Source organism: Gavialis gangeticus, unplaced genomic scaffold (genome assembly GCF_001723915.1).
Source record: "Gavialis gangeticus isolate Ggan-Ray unplaced genomic scaffold, GavGan_comp1, whole genome shotgun sequence".
NCBI classification, from domain to species: Eukaryota; Metazoa; Chordata; order Crocodylia; family Gavialidae; genus Gavialis; species Gavialis gangeticus.
The window spans coordinates 104,834-109,862 of record NW_017729015.1 but is presented as its reverse complement, the minus strand read 5'-3'; the positions used below and the strand labels follow the sequence as shown (position 1 = coordinate 109,862).

At 47.1% G+C, this 5,029-nt stretch overlaps 1 protein-coding gene and 1 long non-coding RNA gene across 4 annotated transcripts in view; one reads left to right on the top strand and one right to left on the bottom strand.

Annotated features, from left to right (window-relative positions):
- The window catches only part of LOC109293956, a 16,973-nt gene extending 13,547 nt beyond the window's left edge, over positions 1–3,426 (top strand). Inside the window, exon 3 of the long non-coding RNA XR_002096428.1 lies at positions 3,415–3,426. This is a non-coding gene — a long non-coding RNA (uncharacterized LOC109293956). The remainder of the gene's footprint in view (positions 1–3,414) is intronic.
- PTAFR (platelet activating factor receptor) overlaps positions 1–5,029 on the bottom strand; it is a 40,875-nt gene that overhangs the window by 9,253 nt on the left and 26,593 nt on the right. Inside the window, exon 1 of one of the 3 annotated variants that reach the window (XM_019512105.1) lies at positions 1,121–1,247. The exons of the other annotated variants lie outside the window; for them this stretch is intronic. The gene's annotated coding sequence lies outside the window, so the exon portion shown is untranslated. Of the gene's footprint in view, positions 1–1,120; positions 1,248–5,029 lie in introns of those variants that run through there. 3 annotated transcript variants of the gene reach the window in all.

Below are 5,029 nucleotides of genomic sequence, written 5' to 3'. Positions count from 1 at the left end.
GCATGGGGCAGTTTATTCTAACCCTGCTGTTGTATTTTTGATACAAAACCCACGTGGCTTGTGCAGTATCTTGGCATCTGCATGGACTACTGCTGGTCACATCATAAGACATTAGGCACCAAATGAGTCATATCCTTTAAGATACAGACTGGGCTGACATCCTACAAGATTCTGTCTGGCAACTTCCTCTACCCCTCCAGTCTAGCTGCCCTTTATTGGCTCCTGGGTCATCTGACTTGCTCTCGCTCTTCATATGAGTTACACTTCTTCCCCTTACTCTTTTCCTGTTGAGCAAGCAAAACTGTTGCTACATAAAAAGCAGAAAGATTTTCATAATTTGCTAACAGCTCTCTGTGTAACAGCATGTCTATAGCAACAGGCCCAGAGAACTTGAGAAAAGCACGCTAGAGCCTGTTTCTGAAGAGCCAGGCAAAGGCTGAAGTTGCTGATTTCACCTATTTGTTGGAGGAAGGGATATGTTTGTTAAGGAACAAATTAGGGCAGGGGTCGGCAATGTTTTTGGGCAGGGTACCAAAAACACCTGCAATCTTGGCTTGTAAGATGTTGGTATGCCAGGGGCAGATGGTGAGGGAGCCATGAGGGGCCCAACCCTTGTTATGGCAGTGTAGCCCTGGCCTCTTCCCCACTGCCCTCCCTGAGACACACGTGCCAAGCAAAATGCCTTCACGTGCCACACTCTGGCACCTGTACCAGGGGTTGCCTACCCCTGCACTAGGGTTCTTGGAATATGGCTTTACTGTATAAGCACTTCCTCTGTTCTTCATCATTAACTAGGAAAGCTGCTGAAGCCTTCCACTGCCTTTTACACTGGCTTAAGGAAAAGGCCCTGGTTAAAGTACATTCAGACCTGTGGCCTATGTAGAACTCTGGATGGCCACTTTGATTAGGCAGTACCCTCAGTGCTCTGTGAGTTACAGTGGTAGTCTCTTTTCCCCCTAAAATACCCCAAAATGGAAAACAAGCAAAGATCATGTTCTCTTTTAGCTACCATGCTGCCCTGAGGATTTATGATTAGTTTCATGGTCACTATGGTCCTCAAGGGCTTTTTCAAGTCTCAAGTTTTCATTATACAACCTCTAATCTTCCAAATATGGCTTACATTCTTTGCACTGGATTCCAAAAGGTGTTGAGGCACAACAATTCTACACAACTTCTTCTACACAGCTTTCCAATCTGTTGAGATTCTTCTGAATTGCATTCCCATCCTTCCCAGTTTAGTGTCATCTGCAGACTTGTTCAAAAAGCTTTCTATAATAGCATCCAAATCATTAATAAAACATTTGAATAACACTGGGCCCATTACAGGCCCCTGTGGGAATTCACTCCCATTCTGACACAGATTAATTTATAATCTTCAGTAATTTATTATTTCCCCTAATACTGGTGGAACTGAAAAACCAATCATTAGCATTGCTAAATGTGAATGTGTCATCCAGGTTTTTTTCCAAATATATTTAACTTCTGCCTTTTATGCATCTTAATTGACAGCTGATCCACTCAACTTGTTAAACACCACTGGTCTAGGTCCATTACCCTCTGGCCTACAGACCAGATTTGGCCCGTGGAACTGTGTCTTCTGACTTGCAGGGCTCCCCGTGAGTCTGGAATTTTGGCAGAGGAGGAGTGGTGGCAGCATTAATTGCTGTTCCTTTGCTACCACATTTCTGGACCCATGAGGAGCTATGTGATCTCAATAACATGGCCCTGCATGCTAAATCATACCAGCTCATGTGGCTGGGCTGATGTGCAGCCAGATCCAGTTGTACTGGTTGGCCTGGTACACAAGGTCAGGCCAGCACGTGGGATTGTAATCATGAACCAGACCCACATGCCAACCTTACATGGGACCTGGCCTGTGGTATAACCTAGACCCATCAGGCCAGAGGGGTGGGCCACTGACCTAGACCAGTGGTGCTCCAGGTTTTGGCCCCATATACTAGATAACCATTTAGCAAGGCTTTTGATATGGTCTCCCACAACATTCTTGCAAGCAAGGTAAGGAAGTATGGCTTGGATGAATGGACTGTTAGGTGGATAGAAAACTGGCTAGACCATTGGGCTCAGAAAGTAGTAATCAGTAGCTTGATGCATAGTTGGCAGCTGGTATCAAGAGGTCAGTCTAGGAGACAGTTTTGTTTCATAGCTTTCATAGACACTAGGGCTGGAAGGGACCTTGAAGATCATCAAGTCCAGCCCCCTGCCACAGGGGCAGGAAGTCAGCTAGGGTCAAAGGATCCCAGCAAGATAAGCATCCAAACATTTCTTGAATGAGTCCAGAGTAGGTGCCTGCACCACTTCTGGAGGGAGTCTTGTTCAATACCTTCATCAATGACCTGGAAGAAGAGATGGAATGCAAGTTTGCAGATGAAACCAAGCTGGGGCAAGTAGTAGACACACTGGAGGACAGGGCTAGGATTCAGAGAGACCGTGACAGATTGGAGGATTGGACCTAAACAAAATCTCATGAAGTTCAAAAAGAACAAGTGCGAAGTTCTGCACTTAGGGCAGAACAATCTCTTGTATAGGCTGGAGGCTGACTGGCTAAGCAGTAGCTCTGCAGAAATGGAGCTGGGGGTTACAGTGGACAATAAGATGAATATGAGACAACAGTGTGCCCCTGTTGTGAAGAAGGCTAATGGCATACTGGGCTGCATTAGCAGGAGCATTGCCAGCAGATTGAGGGAAGTGATTCTTCCGCACTGGTAAGGCCACATCTGGAGTACTGTGGTTGGTTTTGGACTCCCCCTTCTCCCCCCAGCACACACTACAGCAAGGATGTGGACAAATTGAAGAGAGTTTAGCAGAGGGCAACAAAAATGGTGAGGAAGCTGGGGAACATGATTTATGAGAAGCGGCTGAGGGAACTTGTCTTAATTAATCTGAAGAAGAGAAGATTGAGAGGGGATTTAATAGCAGCAGGAAAAGAATGCCTAGGGAAGTTGTGGACTCTCCTAATCAACTACCTAAAGGGTGGTTTCAAAGAGGATGAACTAGACTGTTCTCAGTGGTGCAAGTGACAGAACAAGGAGCAATCGTCTCAAGTTGCAGCAAGGGAAGTTTAAATTAGATATTAGGAAAAACCTTATCACAAGGAGGGTAGTAAAGCACTGGAACAGGTTACTCAGAGAGGTGGTGGAATCTCCGTCCTTGGAGGTTTTTAAGACCGAGCTAGACAAAACCTTGTCTGGTATAATATAATTGGGGTTGGTCCTGCTTTGAGGACTAGATGACCCCCTGAGGTTTCTTCCAACCCTAACGATTTTCTACGTGTTCTATGATTCTATAAAATGACATGGATGACACACCAGGATCAAGCTCCAAGGCCTCACACTGCCTCTCTGCCCTTCAGTTTCCTCCAGTGGGATAATATTTAAATTTCACAGCACTGGGAAGAAAAAAGATGAAATAAGTTAAAACAGTTTGAAAGCCTCCACTGAAAGTGCTGGAAAAAGTCAGTATGGTGTTAGTATACTACATTGTTTGAGAGGTTCCTAATTTTCTAGTCCTGATAGCTTAAAACTTGAGCTAACCAAGGGCCTGATCCCTTTGCTGGACCCTCTGTTTGTAAACTCCTTAGAAAACACAACAGGTAATATTACACACTGCTCCCAAGAAAAAATTCACTCCACTCACCCTCATCTCTATCTTGTGAGGTTCACTGTAGATGCTGAAGACAGAGCAAGGGGGAGGCTGTGCCACAAGCACTCTGGATACCAATTAAATGCCCTGGAGGTACCTCACAGCAGGAGCTGTGCCTAATCATGGCTCAGTCAGTGACACAAGGAGCCACCTGAACTTTCCTCCACAGATTTTTGGCTGACCCAACAAGTGTTTACCCTAGATTTATCTGTGACTTTTCCTAAAGTGTTTACACAAAATCTGCTTTCCTCATTGTAGCCTTTTCTGTGCCCCCAGTCACTCTCTGTGCCCATGGACATCTGGGTCTGCTTTAGACACTTAGGTTCTTCAGTGTCCTTGCAGAATAAGGAAGCTGGATCTGGCTCAGGACCTATTGCGCTCTCTCTTCTCAAAGAATTCTGAGAGGCTTCCCCATTATGCCCTTTCTCATGACTTGGAGGATTTATCCACTGGCCAAGGATGGCTGCACTCCATCTGCCAGGTCCTGGAACAAGCAAGAAAAGGCCATGCCATAGGAGGGTGCTAGAGTACATTCAGTGCTGGCACAGTACTTCCAGCTGCTGCTGCATGGCTAGACCAGACTGGACTGGTGTTTGCACCTCTTTATACTAACTCCATTTTCCTTCCTCATTCTGCATGTGAAGCAATTAGAATGCATGCATCAGAAGAAAGAGGAGACCTGGTGGAACTGGAGTGGGGACTGTACCTATCAGCAACTGGAGTGAGCGTGTGCGAACAGCCAGGATGAGTGAAGGGTAGTGAAGTGTGAAATGTAGGCAACCAAGGCATGTGGAGATTAATTTGGCCAATCATGTGGCCATAGCATAATCTTGGTTCTATACACAGCCCCCGTATTTGGGTGGTGTTTGACCAGATTGTGGGGAGCTGCCAAGCTGCTACCCTGTCTGCCCCCCAAATTCTTCCCAACCCACAAATCTCCCCTTCCACCCCCAGATTGCTCCCATCACCACAATTGCCCCCTCTGTCCCCATCAGCCTCTCCATCCATGGATCACTGCCCTACTTCCCTGATCCACCTAAGACTGACAGAGGTGCTGGGGGGGTAAGGGGGGGAGTGTTCCCTTTTTCTGCTTGCTCATGATCTCTGCAGACCACGCTGCCCAGATCAGCCTTCACCATGCCTTGCAACTGAAGGGGAGGCAGAGGAAAAGGTTGGGAGAACAAGGAGCTTCCAGGCAGCTGCTGGGCCTGGTGGGGACTGGATCTGGGTGCATAGGGATGGCACAAGCTACAGGGAGCCTGGGAACAGGCTGGGTGGGGGAACCCCCCTCTTCTTCCACCACTTCTGCCACCACTGCTCTCAGGTGGATTGGGTTGGCAGGGGAGTGATCTGGGGGCAGGGCGGGGTT